The sequence below is a fragment of the Uloborus diversus genome, chromosome 5 (genome assembly GCF_026930045.1).
Source record: "Uloborus diversus isolate 005 chromosome 5, Udiv.v.3.1, whole genome shotgun sequence".
NCBI classification, from domain to species: Eukaryota; Metazoa; Arthropoda; class Arachnida; order Araneae; family Uloboridae; genus Uloborus; species Uloborus diversus.
The window spans coordinates 66,351,170-66,368,520 of record NC_072735.1 but is presented as its reverse complement, the minus strand read 5'-3'; positions in this window follow the sequence as shown (position 1 = coordinate 66,368,520).

Here is a 17,351-nt window from a genome sequence, read left to right as displayed (position 1 = left end):
TTCGCTGCCTTCATTTCTACACTTTGAAAATGTCCTAATTACGTTTTCTGTTTCACATTATTTCTTCTCATTCTGCTAAGTTTAATTTTTTTTATATTTGTGCTATATTCCATAGGACAAAGATTGGCCCAAACGACTTGGCATAAATCTTTGTTTCTCAATTAATATTTGTTATTAATGTTTTCAAATTTTACAATTAAAAACTTATCGTGAATGCTGATATTTTTGGCTCAAATTTTTTCCAAAATGCTTTACTTTATTATATTTATTTATTTTTTAATCGTAGAAGAAAAGCTGCCCAACTGGCCCCCGGTCTACCCTTTATTATTTACGTGTACATTATTATATTCACACTTATATGTAAGTATATATTTCTAAACGTTAACCTTGCAGTCATGTGCTAGAGGGAAGGAAATAAGAAGTGATACAAGAAACCAAACTAATTAACTCCGCAAGATCAAGACTATTACCTTCAGTTTGAGGAGATTAGAATTTAACAAGTATTCTGATAAGAAGTAGATTTCAAAGAACCCGTAGGAAATTTAAATATGAGAATTCTATTCAGTAAGACAGTAATTAATGATTAAGAAATTGCAATACTTTAAAATAAACTACGTTTTAATTTTGAAAAAAAAAAGTTGTATGTGTTTATAAGGTAAAAGTTGTCGGAGCTCGATTAATGAAAACCATAGTCATTACATATTAATACAGGCAATTAAGGAAATAAAAGCAGCCCAATGTAAAATACATATTATAACTCAACATGAACTTTCTCAAATTCCTATATAAAAATGCATCTGCAGGTATGTGTGAATGCATGTGTTTCCAGACGAAAAACCGAGAGAATCCTTAAAAAAAAAGCGGCAAAACTGCCAGAAAAATACATAAAAAACGACAGCCGCAGAGATGAAAGAAGTAAACGAAAAAACGAAATCCTGTTAATCTCGTCTTAATTCCTCCGAAGGGATCCACAACTGATGGGAAGAAAATATTCCAGGAGAGCGAAAGAAAAGGAAAAAAAAAAAAAGAAAAAAGAATCAAAACAGGGGAATTGAAGATGTTAGGAAAAGATTTTGGGAAAGGCCATGCCCGGATGGAGCAATTTCCCATCATGCACTTTTGGGATCCATGGCCACAGCTCTGAGGTAATTTCAAGAATCACTCAAATTGCCCACCGCTGACTACATCAGAGCTCATTTTATTAATTTCCGTTTACTAAAATTTTGGAATACGTATTTTTAAGCTTGAAATTGTTTTTTTTTCTCGGGTGGTTCATTATTTAAAGAACTTTTGTACTTTAAGTATGCACGAAACATGGTTTAAATGTTGCATACTTACAAATAGCTGATTCAGAACACAATGGAGTTGTTTCCTTCAGTCAAAAGTAGTACTTTTAGTCACTGAAATTGATAGAATAAGCAAAAAAAAAAAAAACATAGACATAGAAAATATTTTATTTTCCCAACAGTTGCTTCTTAATTAATTTTTTCAAATGTGCGATTTTTCAAACAAAGCGTGTTCTTGATGACATCACAAATGATGTATTTTGGCGCATCTTTCTACCACGGTTCCACGTTATGATAATCAAAAAGCGGATTAAAATTGCGCTCTACGCTTGCTATCAACCATATCGTTGCCAATACACGTAAGTAAAGATGCAAAGTAAATATTTTGTTCTGTGAATGGCAACACTGAATGGCATTTCATCATTTGTGATGTCATCGGGCAGAAACATAAACAATGAAAGCGCACCGATTTAAGTATTTTTTTAAAAATATTAAAATTAAACAAATTATTTAAAAAGTGGTCATATCCCATGTTTTTAAGCATGCTCTTTCAGAAAAAAATACTTTTAAAATTTCGGAAACGACCCCATTGATCCAAGTACATGTTTTGACACTTTGAAGTTTTTTTAAATTTGTGTAAAATAAGTATTGTTTATTCGTACAATCAGCCAGTCTTTAGTGTTTTAAAACTTCAAGAAATGGAGCCATGCTTTTTCCGTTCATTTCAGAATACTTTAAAAATGAACTTCTGGAAAGGTTATACGGTGTATACATGGTCCTCTATGTTCTGAATCTTTCAAACACAATTTAAAATTCGCTTTAAAAAGTTCAGGCTGTATGATATCAGCTCAAATGCTTAAACTCTAAAAAAGACCTTCAAAGATAATTTAATAGGTTAATAAGAAAACATTCAATAACTGAGCAAATAAGGTCTGTTTTTAACAAATAATCACAACATGGCATTTGAATACATTATCCTTATAATATATATAATAGCGAATTCATTAAACGAGTCACGCTCCTGACGCCACCAACAATGAAACTCGTGCCACCGCATGATAATATGGTAATACTTTTTATTAATGCTTGGCATGCAGGGAAATGCTTTATTTTGACCAGGCGGAACTGGATATGGTGTCTTAACTATTTTACTGGTAAGATTGTAATTTTAGGAGAATAAAGAAACGAAAAAGTGGTCAGCAATGAATAGTATCTACTGTGGGTTAGGGTTAATTCACTGGAGTTAGGGTTAAAATTTCAAGTATCAAACGATCATCAAACATGCAGTTGCTTCGTTCAAATGTAGAAGCAATTTTCATCCGTCATACCGTGACGGGAGATTTTCTAGTTCTAAAATATTACCATAAAACGAGGACATTTTACTTGTTCTAAGTTAAAAAAAAACTTGTACACCCCCCCCCCCCTCCTAAAAGGTTGAAGTACGTGTGCCTTCAGATCTCGTTCTTACTTCAATAAGAATTGGTATAGATTTCAATTTCAGAAACAAATTGTTCTTACTGCCTTTTTTTGGAGACTTCCGTTTCAGTAGTAAGATTTCGTTATCACTCTACTACGAAACAAAAGAGTTGGTAGAATTCACTTCCAATTGATGAGGTTCTGTTATTGTCCTTTTTAGGAGAATAATTGAGCTTCCGCTAATGAAGTTGTTTATGACATAAACCTTCAGTAGTGAAAAACTCTTGTTCTACTTTAAAGATACCGCTATTTTCATAAAGAGTAGTAGTGTAGCGATTTAAGAGCTGAGTTTATTTACTAATTTCCCTTAAAAAAATCTCATAACTTTAAAACAATGCAGTAAAAATCTATCAAAAATTACGTAATTATCAGAGACCAACAAAAATAGTAAATCCTTAGTAGAAACGATTTTTGTTGCCAGGCAAATTATTTCTCCGAGTTAATGGTTCAATAAAATAGCTTCTGAAAAATTATTGTTTTGAATACTCTAGTCGTCGAGGTATTTTTAATCGCCAGGGCGACCTGGGTTTGTTAGACCTAGGTCATAGTTAAAGAGTATAAAATGAAGAGATTAATTAAGAAAAAACTCTTATAGTTAGTTTATATCTGTGTTTCTTCGGTTATAAGTAATGATATTGTATTTCCTAATTATAGACAGCAATAGAAATGTGTGGTATTTATATGTTTTCAAAGAAATCCTTATAACTTACTTCTTAGTTTCTGGGGGGAAAAAACAATTTAACTTGAACTTTATTCGAACTCCATAGATTATCTCCTTATAAATCTCAATTGAGTATTCTTAATATCACATAAAATTCAGAATGCATTAAAATATACTTTTTTCAGTGTGTATTCTTATTTTTTTACTGGAAAATACCCTTCTAAAAAACGGGAAAGTTTGATTAACACAAAAATAACGAATTTGTAATCTTAGAGAAAAATATACATATTTTCGCTAGTTGAATATTCAGTTAGCGAGCGATGATTTTATTTAATTAATGTAATCGATATGATTTCAACCACACACCTAACGAAACGTCATAAACGGCCTAATTGGGTTACATCTGGGATCAATGGAAATCTACATTTTCACTTCTCATTTCTTTCTCAAATGGTTTTCATGCGAAGCTCGAATGTAAAAATGTGCAAGCGCACTTTTAATAAAACAATTCGAAGAAGAGAACGTATAGCATGTTTCTATTCGTTGAATTCACAATTGTTTCTTCGAGAGGAATCAGCAAAATAATTCATCAGCATTGCTCTTTTATTAAGAATACTTTCTTCACTTCAGTTCTTTATTCTAAGTATTCTCCGATGAAAATTATTTCGTTCAGCATGAAAAGATCAAACATATTTTGAAAAAGAACAATGAATTTATGTAGATGAATACGAAAGGAAATGCAGAAATTTGAGCCTGAAATCGAAGATGGGAAAATTTTTAATTTCATTAATTTAACCATTTAAATACAAAGCAGCAAAGCCATGAAGAACCAAGAGAAGTAGAAATCGGTATTAATGAAGAGATCTTAGACATTCGTTTATGAGTGAATATTTTCTGTGCTGCATTTCGTATAAGACAATTAAATGTTTTTAGCCTTAAGATTTTGAAACGTGTATCTATCAATAATCCATCCGTTTGATTATCTGATAATTTTAATTGAAAATAAAACTAAGTACTTAAATAGAATTATGATTCATTTTAGAAAGTTAGATTGGTTAACGCTTTTAAATGTTGTTTACCATACTCCTTAGTTCTTTGATTATTATTTAATTTGACTTATTTCGATAAAATAATTACTTGTAAAATTTTTAAATGTCTTCTTGAAATACAAAAAGTTATTATGTCGTTTAGTTTTTTTTAAATTAGTGTTTTTATCATTATCTTGTTATATTATTGCTATCTTGATAATTATTTGAGATAATTTTATCAACTCGAAAGCTAAATCTGTTCCATGATAAGTTATTTGAAGCTTGAAGAAATATTTAATATCTTTTCTTGCTTTTTCGCTGCAAAACACAGCACGAAACTACTGCTTCAGGGTATAAGATAAGGCATCATTTGAAAAACACGTATATTTTTATGGGAAATATTACTCAACGCTTTTGTTAAAAATATTACACATTAATAATTCAAAGTATAAAAATTATCGGAAAACTTAAACTTAAAATTTTAAAATTTGTTACAACATTTGTCCTTAAATAAGAAAAGCTGTTAAATACCGGGAACATTAATCAGTAAGGAATTTAAAATAATTAAACAATAAACCTAGCCAAGAATGAATCCAGAAGATTCGTATTTTAATAACTGCTGGAACACTACCTTGAAAGAGATAGGAAAAAAAAATCTTTACTTTTTATGACTAATTTCATGCAAATTAGCATACCTAGTCACTGATTGTGGTATCGCAAACACTTGCTTTGGAAACGGGAAGGACTTTTTCTTCAGTACTTCGAATCTACTTGTTCAAAAACAGACTTAAATGTATTGGTTACGTATGCCATCGGAAACGAATATTTTATCGATACAAAACTGAAATATACAGTTTGTGCATCAATACTGCCGTAATTAGGGAACTGGAAGCAACTGCAAATATTTCACCCCCCCCCCTTTTTTTGCAGAGTTTCTCATTTATTGCACGTTAGCTATGTTTTACAAGCTTGATTATTTAGAGTCCGCTGAAGAAAAGTGCGAAAAAAAAAACTTCTAACAACATTCTTCTACCCAAAATGCTTTTTCACAAATATCTCGAAAACACATTTCTGCAGATACTGCCATTTGCCTACGGCAGAAAACGAGGCAATATTGTGAAGGGTACTTACATTTTGCTATCCATTTAAAAAAAAAGGAAATGTAATAATAACTGCAATAACAAATCAATTCTACGTGTGATTTAATTTCATATGGAAATATATTTCCAATTTGAAAATTAATTATTTTTTTATGTTTAACTTTGTTCTTGTTATTCTTTTGGCAACAACTTTAAACAATGCTATTTTTGTTTAATAATTGAATAAACATAAAGTAGACAATGCTATGATACCATTTACGCTTTGTTCAAGTGCATAAGTATCGCAAATAGATGTTTGAAATCCTTTAGTACGAATAAAACAATTGCCCTTCAGGCTAGTATCTTATTTATAAAGCTTTAAAATTAAAATAAATTTTGTTTGGGTGTTTTTTAAAACTATACACTGTCAAAAGTTCAGGAAAAAGTTAAAGTAAATAATACTGTAAAACGAAGTGCATACGGTACAGAATATTTTTACAGTAAATTGTACCAGAAACGAAAGCGATTGCTGTGCTAATTGGTACACCACGGGACTTATGGTGCGAAGGATCTAATTCTGTTTTTCCGCTCTCTGTTGATTTAAATTCAATATTAGCAAACCGTTCTGAAATAGTAGGAACTCGAGTTCGAACCCTGTTGCTTGCATCTCGTTTTGTTTTGTTTTTTACTCAGCGTACAGTGCAATATCAATAGCAGACGAATTCGGCAAGTTAGTAATAAAAAATAAAATGAATTTTTCCATCAAAATACTGCGCTAACTTCCTGTGAACGAGAGCCGTACATCGTCCACTACATTAGCCCCTTATTACAACCAATTTCCAGTAGTTTTCTTCTTTTTTTGCTTTAATAGCTGCCTCTAAAAAATGAGAAACTTAGCATCATTTACATTGCTCTGCGGCGATTGTTGGAAGCCGTTCGCCGACAGCGCTTTCTAAAAAAAGTGAACAATCGTTGCCACTTCTAAATAGGAAAGATTTATCTCCCGCCTTCTACCTCCCTGGTTACAGATTATACGCAACGTTCCATTTTGTACTACACAACACCACATCACCTTCCAGATGCTACGAAGGTTTTGTTTTCGAAGTGGGCAAAGATGACTTCGATTTGCTTGTATGTTCTTTGAATATTTGGTTTGACCGAGTCGTGAAGTGATTGCAATTTTTAGAATTTTTACTCCACATCTGGCTGAGCGCCTTTTCAGATTTGATGTATACCTGTATTTCTTTGCGGTGACCAGGTCATTGTAGATTTTCACCTCAAAATAGGCTCTTTGCCATGGGACTTCTTTTACTGAGGTATAATGGGAAGCTAGAAAGCGACAGAGGCACTGACATTTTCCTTCTTCTGTTTTGTGCCTTTTTGCTGTGTTTCTTTCTTTTTTAGATTTCTTGTATGTGATGATTTTTGCTACTGGTAGGAAAAGCCACATAAAAATACAATGAATTTTTCCATCAAAATACTGCGCTAACTTCCTGTGAACGAGAGCCGTACATTTTCCACTATATTAGTCCCTTACTACAACCAATTTCCAGTAGTTTTTTACTTCTTTTGCTTTAATAGTTGCATCTAGAAAAATGAAAAACTTAACATCATTTACATCGATCTGGTGCGATTGTTGGAAGCCGTTCGCCGACAGCGCCCTCTATAAAAGTGAACAATCGTTGCCACTTTTACACTAGCGAACCCGTAGGACATTTCTCTCCTTCTTGAAATATATCAGCAGCCTTCTTCTCCAGAACAACAGCTTGTTCATTGCCACTTAGCTCGCAGTAGTCTGGGTTCTACTGAACATCGTCATTTTCATTAGTTCCTATTTCTGTTATGGATTTTTGTCAATCTAAGATATTTACCGGTGGATTTACCAAGTTACAAATGCTGAAACTGCGAGGGGACCCACGACATTGGAGCCTCGAAGGGGGTCATAACACCAGTTTCCTAAACTCCTATTTATATTTGAATGATGCACTAAAGGATTCCCAAAAATACATTACGAAGGGCACCCAAACCTGTAAATACGCCATTGAAGGCATTCCATAAAAATGGATCGTGAGTCAAACCAATAAAATGCTTTTAATTACTTTATTATTAGTTATTCTGGAATTAGATAGAACTTTTTAAAACAAAAAGTTTCAGATATTTCATTTTGTTGCTTATTTTAGATAGCCAATTTTTAATGATAATACATTTGATAAACAATGTTTCAGCGAGTTCTTTCAGACCAACTACGTGAAACGTTAAAAGGAATATAATACAAGTGTCACAGCATTATTCGCACAAATGCGAAGTAGTGTCCTTGGAAAGACGAACGGCTATTCAATTTAATAGAACTGATACCGCTGTTTCTACATCAAAAATATAGAAATACATTTGGTACAAACACTAAATGCATATACATCTTCATCCTAAACTGAATATTCTGAATAATGCTAAGGTTTAAATTTTTCTGCTCTTTAAGTTAAATCAGTTAGGACAGCATTAAACACACTAATAGTATACAGGTAGTTATCAAAATAATGGAAACACTTTGTGACAAGTGTGTTGGGAATCGCTACTCTGCCGTAAATGTTCTGTTAATAAAGGTGCCTTTTGACTGTAATCACTCACACTGGTGAATCCAGATGGTGATTGAATTCTGTGGTCACTTTTGCTTCTACTGTGTGCTTTTTAAACGTTACAATCCGCTTCAATACCCGTCGGTCTCTTTCACTGAGCTTCTCTTTCCGTATACTATTTTGCTTTGCCGAGCTTGTCTTACCTTGCTGTGTGTATTCAGTCATGACTTTAGATACTGTACCTCTAGAAACGAAAAAAAAGTTGAGACTTTTCTGTTACACTTGCTCCAGCTATACGGGCTCTAACTTTTTGGCCTCTTTTAAAATTTGAGAGGTCCGACATTTCATGCGCTTGAAAAAAATTCAAAACTTTCAGAACTTCAATTAAGCCTCCATATACTACCAGAATATGTACATTGTTATTTATAAAAAAAACTGACATCTAGTTTTATCCTTTATTACTTACGAAGCACATTCAAAAATCACTTTTATTCACAGGTGTTTCCATTATTTTGATAACTACCTGTATGTCTTAAAACATATTTGAAATTTATGAAGCTTTCACATCTATATATATATAAATGAATGTTTGTCTGTATGTCATCCATGAACTCAAAAACTACGCGGCAGATTTGGCTGAAACTTTCACCGTTTGTTATTTTTGGTACTGGGAATGTTTATAGACCAGTTCGAAAAAAATCCGATCGATAGTTCCTTTTTTATTCCAATTTAAGTCACAATCCATTGGATAAATACGAATAAAATTATCGGCTGCAGAAATTAATTCGCGTGAAAGATCTCATTGATAAGAAATTAGCTGTTGCCATTTTTCTTGAGTTTGAACAAATAAATTCTTTCTTTATTGTTTTATGGCTTTTCATGCAACGGGGGGATTTAAAACTTTTTCTATTTGATATTTTTAGCGATTGATTGATCTTGCAAACTGCGTGAGTACAAAATTTGAGTATAGTCACTGCTTCACTTGATACCTGTACCGATTATTTTGAAAATTGCTATATATATGTATTTTTCCACGGAGAAGGTGCATAATATGCTCATTGAAGCCACTCGCCACCAGGTGGCACTGCAGAGTAGCAACTTCTGCCCCGTTCAACCGATTGTCATGAAAATCAGTATAATGATGTATTTTTTTGTTGGCGAAGCAACGCGCGTCGGGTACAGCTAGTTATATATAAAGAAGAGTTTTGAAATACATATGTCTGTACTACTGTTAACGTCAAAGTTACTCAAAACTAGAAAAGTTATTTATTGAAAACAAGAAATTCACTAGTAAAGTTGAACTGAGCATTAAAAAGTAACATTTGGATAAAATTCAAAAAAATATCAATAAAATAGTTGAAACTAGAAATTAGATCTAGTTTGGAATTTGATTCACAGAAATAATTTTATAGATGCATTTTGGTTTAGAATATTTCTTTTAATTCATATTATAGGATATAAAGTTCTTGTGCTTCTTAAAGTTTTAATTAAAAACTAATGGTACAGTAATAAATAGGTACTAATTTTTTTAAAGAAAATCTGTATTGTAGAAAGAGTAATTATTAGAACTGCACAAAGTTTTCAAGATGCCCACGCGAAGAGTTAAAACGTGAATTACGTGAAGCTTCAGATGTTTTTATGTTAACGGAAATCCGCTTAAACTTTCCTAATTCCTTTCTTGAAAATTTTGCAACCGAAGGCTTTTGATGAAAAGAAAATATCTCGAGAATTTTGAAAAAGACAAAAAAATTATGTTAGAAATTGAGGATTTCTTCCAACGAAGAGGAAATCGGGAGTGGGTGGAGTAGTTGGAAAAAAGTATTTTTAACGAAAATTGCGGTTGCTTTTATTTGTGGCGCTTTGAGAATTTCGTCTCCACGAAAATAAATAATTAATAAAACAAGTAGTTTCTTTAACAAAATGTAGTTTGAACTGCAATTAGCATTTAGTTACAAAATGGGATCATAAGTCTAATTGGGCCCTGTAATTTTGATAAAGTTTTTGCATATCAAACTAATATTACAATGAAAATTTTTTTGGTTTCCAGTAAAGCCATTCAGGGTTGTTTTGAGCCACAATTTCTCTATTTTAAAGTGCATCCCCCCTGTTTAAGTTACATTTTTAAAAAAGTTTAAAACAGAAAAACTCCACTAAACTATTGTATATTTGTCCAAAATTAGGAAATAATAACTATACAATAAATTTGAAGTGAATTATTTGCCCTGTTTTAAGCTATTGCAATGATAGCTTAAAACTTTAGTAAACCGTAGGCGACGGGATTAGCTAAAGTAACCTCGTCGCTTAGGGTTACTTTAAGCGACGTCAGAAATAGGATGCAGAACAAATTGCTTTTCATCATTTAAAGTAGCGCAGCTTTAATGCAGCAAACTCATATTTCTGGAAAGAAATCCGCTAAACTTTTACATATTTATCTAAAATTAGGAAATAATAATTATTTAGACTATTTAAAGTGAGTTATTTGCTATATTTTAAGCTATAATGCCATTTAGGATAACTTTGAGCGACGTCAGAAATGGGATGCAAAATAAATTATTTGAATAAACGTAGTGCACCTTTATGGCAGCAAAATAAAATTTCTGGAAAAACTCTCCTGAACTATTATAAATTCATTCAACATTAGTAACCTATAATAATTATTTAATCAATTTGAAGTGAATCATTTACCATATTTTAAATAAAGGTAACTTACTGAAAATCGAATACGAATAGTCAAATAAAACGCACAACAAGGTCTAATAGATCCATCCATTAAGTTAATTTTTTAATCAGTTATTCGTTTGAGTTAGTTTGAGTTTTAGTTCAATGTAATCATTAAGTTAATCTAGCCCTCATCAATGGCCCCAGTTGTGGATTGTCGGTATGTCCGTATCTGCCTCTTCATATCGCAATAACATATCCTTATCAAAGGTTGGCGATCTATCGTCATTGTTTTGTGCCCACAAGACATTTTCCGTGTTGAAATCGGGAAGATTGTCGCCTTCTGAGGAATCGAAATCTGTTTATATTTCAACATCTGGTACGATGTCGCAGGAGGCTCCACTTTAGTGAATGCACACGGATGAACATTTCATCTCCGCCTTCCTGTAACTGCAAACATTCTCACAACCTCTCTGGCAGCCGCAAAAAATCGTCCGCAAGACATGTTGGGGGTACAAAAAAGTAGAAAGAGCTCCGAGTGTCTTCGAGGAGCTAAGTTACACTCATCTTCAGAGATAATCTTTGATGGGACAACCATGGCACTGATTAGTAAAGAGAAGTTCTTGTCAAATGAGAAAAACAGATTCATTTCATGAACTTAACTAAAAACTAAAATGAGAAATTACAACTTTCAAGCAGAGAGACATGTCGATAGGTTCATTATTACTACATCTGTAACTGTTGCCTCTAATTGTAGTGTTAGTTGTTAGTGGGGATATTGACTTGCTAATCATTCTCAGTGCAATTTCAAACCAACGTTAAATCTATTTTAACAAATGTGGAAGAGGCAAAGCATCAGATATCATGTATTCTAGCATCGCTTCTTCAAAATCCTCTTTGAAACCTGTACTTTTTCATCCATGCCTTTAGTGGTTGCGACTCGACGTCCTGCTTTTTTGGCTTAGGGAAGAAGCAAATGATGTCCGTTGTCAAAAAATACCCGGACGTTGAAAAGGAAGCTGAGATATTTCTCGACACTAATGCTATACTAGAAGAAATAGCAGCCGCTGGAGCGAGAGTTTGCGGTATCAGCTTTTTGCAAGGGCTGCGACGAAAATCAGCTTTAATCTGGCCGGGTTACCTCCTACAAGAGACGCTGCTTGATTTTACTCCTTGCGAACATATCATCAGATACAAATTATCCATGCATCCACTTCATTAATAACTCTTATTTAAAATTTTCCAGTTGAACTGCTGGGGAACAATCTTCTTAGAGGTACAGGCGTGGTTGGGAGTCACACTGAACCCTCTCTCTTGTGGATAGGTGTCTACGTCGCAAGGCCTCAGCCCCAACAGGACAGCCGGAGACGCAGCCCCATAACATCTCTTGCGGATGATTTTATGCTGCTGCCAAAGAGGTTGTAGGAATGCTTCCAGTTGCAAGAATGCGGAGATGAAATGCTCATTCGTGTACAGGCACTGCAGTACTAGGCATCCAATGATTTCTAGGCATCAGATTTGTGACCAGAGGGTCCCGGATTCGACAGTAGACGTTCGAAGATCCACCGTATTCATTAATGATGACTGGGGGGACGTTATATATGCTCGTGGTCACAAAGTCCTCAAAGTGAAACGATACCTCTGGGAATGCTGGACCAGGAATATGCTCCGCAACTGGTCTGGATCAAAATATCAGAGCTGTGTTCAGGGTTCCACCCAGGTGGTTAAACCGCAAACAGTGGCTGGTAAGGGGGACTCTGGAGTGAAAAGTCTAGCCTCCCGTGACATCGTACCAGATATTGAAATATAAACAGAATTTGATTCCTCATTAGGTGAATATATTCCTGATTTGCACTATTCGATCCCAATTTTGACATGGAAAATGTCTTGAGGGCACAAAACAACGACGATAGATCGCCAACCCTTCATAAAGATATGCCATCGTGATATGACGAGGCAGATATGGACAAACCTCAACTGGGTCATCCAAGAGGGATAAATTAACTTAATACAACATTGAATACATTGAATAACTCAACATTGAATAAAACATTGAATAACTCAACTAAATAACTGTTTAAAAAATTAACTTTGTACATGTATCCATTAGATGTTGTGCTTATTGATCTTGTTGTGCGTTTTATTTGACTATTCATACTAGAGCTTAACATTAACTATCGTACTTCGAACTTTTTCGTTTTTTATTTTAACATCACATAAAAAAACATAAAAGGTTTCTATAATATAGCAGATGTAGAAATGAATGTGTGAAAAATGAGAGGGGGAGAAGCTGCTTAGTTGTCTTCAAATCTCTTCAGAATCCAGTAGAACGTGATGAGGTGTCGAAAAAGGGAGATGTTCTAAAGAAACGGAGTCAAAATATTGATTGAAAATCACAAAATATTGCGAAAAATTGCAAGTTTTCAAAAAAAAAAAAGTCATAAACTATTAGAAGCTATATCTCGAAAACTATTGGGTCTAAAAAAAATTTCTGGATTCATATTGTAGCAAATTTAGTCTGCTTTAAAAACATTTATTGATAGTATATTGAAAAACTAGTCGTTTAAGGCTAAATCGCCAAAAACTACAGAAAATACCGACATTTCACGCTTTTTTCGCTTTTTAACTAGATTGCGTTCGGTCCTCGAGGTCACAAACTTGGTTTATTTAAAAAACTAATATCATAAAACAACCCAGCAAGAAATCAGAACTACCAAATTTGACGCAAGGTCCGATGTATATGGTTACTGGACTATATATTCATTTTTAATGAATGAGAATGGGAACAATGCTATCGATAAAAATTTTTTGTAGGGCAAAAATATTAGCTTCAATTTGTGAAACTTGGAATAGGGAAGAGTGCTGGACCTTGAGACACTGCTAATTTCTAAAAACCTATTTTTATCAGCCATGCCTTCGAAATCTCTAATAGTAAGTAACCTTTACCACTAAATGGTGCCATTGTAAAAATCAGCATCAAATGAGTAAAATTGACAATTTTGTAGGACTCGACCGATGCTAACTTGCAGGAAACATCGGCCCATCGGCCTTAAAAAACATCGAAAAGCCGATGGAATTGGCCGATGTTTTTGGAAAAAAAAAGGACCTTTGTTGTTTTACTTTTTAATACAAAATAAAGTGAGTGATCGTTTTCACATAAAATTGTTTACTTAAATTTCAGTATGAATTTTTATTTTAATCACCCCTGAAAGAGTTTTTAATACTGCATTCAGGTACAAACAAGTTAATTATTGCGTTATTTCTTGCGGTTGGATGTACGTAAGTATCTCTCATAAGTCATAACTCAAAAATAGTAAGCTGTAGAAGGCTAAATTTTCGCGTGTGGGATGTGCATACGTTCCAGTTGTGCAATTCCCTTCTTGTTTTCAGTCGGATGTTCTAAAAAGCCTATTTACTCATTTTTTGTGGCTATTAATTACTTATTTCAAGGCAAAACTAATACAGCGCCTCAGACTGACGATCATTTGGTGATATATTGTCGAATTGGAGACTATGGGAACAAATATGAGATGGCGAAACCGGATTTGTTTCATTTTGTTAGATTCTCGTTGAACCGACGGTAATTTTTAATTTTTCGATATTTGTAATATGAATCACAGTAATACAGTCTTTTTTGTATCGCTTCTGCGGAGCTACAAGTTTGGGACCCGTCGAAATACATTTTGGGGCCCTATTTCTCTATCATAGAAAATGTAAAACATTTATCATAAGCATTTTTGTAATTCGGGCCCCTACGGTTATGGTCCTCTCGTGCAATTGCAATATTTGCTATATTTTAAATCGCGCCTGCGCGTCAAAACAAACTCGGGTGCAAGTTTTAAAAGAGTTTTTCTGCTCAATGTTTATGATTACTTTGAACTCTATTTTTTACGACTATTTTTTGTATTTCCGAGAACACTTGCGTGCCCCTCCTCCCACCCCCTCAATTTCTGAAATTAAACTGTAGTTGTACTTTTGAGTTGTTTTAAAGTAACACCATTCATAAAATTAGAGTTTTTTTTTTTTCAAGCTTTATTTTTTGTTTAGGAAAAAATTTAGAGAATTAATCTAACAAAATTGATTAAAGACGTTTTAAATAGTGACATAATTCGGAAATCAAAGGGACTTTTGAATTTTTTCTTCGTAAGTGCTGAAATAGATTCAGATACTCTTCCGAGGCGTTGGTGGTAGCGGTTCTGTACTAAAAAAATGAGGCCAAAAAGTTTAATGTTGTGAGTTACCCCAAAATCAAAGGGTGACATTCCTAACCCACCCTTGTCGTGTCAAGCATTTCTTACATATTTAACGATTATTTATTTTGGTCATGAAATGTCATTTTGCGTATTTCTTATATTTGTTTCACCTATATTTCGTAATACGAAATCTTTTTTGCATCATGAATAGCGAAAGATTTTTTTTTTTTCTGTTATAAGTAACTATTTTTATGTATTTATATAAAATCAATGAATAAGTTATTTTCGTTTTCATCATATTTTTAATAATATGTTATAGAAAAGTTTAAAGGATTTTCTATTATGCAATTTTTAAAATTTCAGAAAATTGTTAAATTGATAAATTTAATTTGAACTTGTTCGTAGTGCTTCATAAAAGATTAAACAATCAAATTATTCAATATTACGTGTGCAAACATCAGATCAAGTAGTATATGTATTCAGTTATTAACTTGGTGTAAATATTGAGTTTGTTTATTGTAGTTGCGTTTTAAGAACCTTGCTCTTTTCATGGCTATTTCTTTTTTCAGCAAAATTTATGTCACTCTTATAGCTTTTATGAAAAATGCAAACTTTTCTATTCATAAATTTTAAATAAATATAAAAATATTCCTAATGTGATTTAATATTGAAATTTATCTGTTACCTTTTTTGTTTAATTTGATGACTAAAAAATGTCTACGTGTATTTTTCCACTTTAATTGCGTTATTTGTTGACGGTATTATAGTTTTATTCTTAATTTTCATTTTAATGATAAAACATAATTTAATGTTTTTTAACTATGTTTAATGTACCTAAATCCATACATTTTGACAATATTACTGAAATCTTAGTTATATGTTCAATTTAAAAAAATCAATTGGTTATTAAACAGTCTCTTTGTTTTCTTCCTTTTTTTTCTTTCTTTCTTTATTTTATTCTTTTCTTTTTCTTTTTTTTTGGTTGTTCTTTGCTTTCCATCATACAACAGTCAAAAAAGGAAACACATAACTACACCCTATACAGATTGTACGTACTACGATCCAAAAGTTCGGGGGACAAGCTATATAAAACCTTACCCAGAATAATTCACATAACCAAAGCACATCCACCTTCAAAAGGTCGCCATGAGGGACTATGATACTTCTTCCAGCGTTCATATAACTTTTGGAAACACTTATGGAAGCCATTTTTCGCTACCTTCTGTGATGAAGCTTTATCCTCTCCTGACGGAAGAAAGCGGCGTCCATGCAAATCTTTTTTGCAGGGAACAGGTAAAAGTCATACGGAGCTAAGTCCGACGAAACGTTATGTTATTTGTTTGTCATATCAGAGTATTGACAAACCAAATCGTGCATCCTCAGCATGAAAGTCGCCTTCTTCCTCACGATGAAGTTAAAGCCTTACAGGAAGTTGCGAAACAGGCTGCCAGTGCTTCTAAAAGCTATACGAACGTTGGCAGAAGTGCATAGTCGTTCAAAGTGACAATTTTGTAGATAGATGTGCTTCGGTAATGTGAACTATTTAGGGTAAGGTTTTATACAACTTGCCTCAAACTTTTAGATCATACTACGTACGTATGAGTTTTCAACTTACTATTTCATAAGGTTTTTGAGTGACGCAAGTTAACGCGGATGAAGACATCACATCACAAGTGAGTTTGCGATAATTAACTAAGGATGAGTTCAAAATGGAAATTTCGGTCATCTATATGTTCTTAGGTACATATGCATGTACACTGTACATGATGTGCAGATGTGCCAAAAAAACTTGTGAAGTTTAAATTGGGTGATCGTAAATTATAAATTTAGGTCGAAATCTGATATATATATATTTTGTGATTACAATTCCTTATTCGTCGAAAGAAAGTAAAATGAAATGAATCAATGATTCTTTAAACCTGACAATCTTATCAATTTATTTCTGTTAGATTTTTTTTTTGCCATCGGCCAACAACATCGGCCATCGGCCATCGGCAATCGGCCATTTGGAGGAAAACAATCGGCCATCTTTGAACAATCGGCCAACAATCGGCATCGGCCCATCGGCCAAAAAATGCCATCGGTCGAGCCCTACAATTTTGTGAGAGAAAATTTTTTTTATGATTCCAAAGTAAATATTTTCTTCATTTTTATTTCATTTTCTGTCTTTATATTTATAAAACTAATCAACTCAGCTCAGGTTTATTTTTCTACTAGCAGTACCCGCACAGCGATGCCCATTCCCCCCTGTTTTATGCCAAGTTCGCCACCTACGGCGGCTGTTTAAATAAATTTTATTAATCTATATCTATCTTTTTCGTATTTTCTATACCTATTTCCAGTTGCGTTTTGTGTCATTCACCTTTTTATTCCAAAATTGCCGCCTTCGTTGGCTAT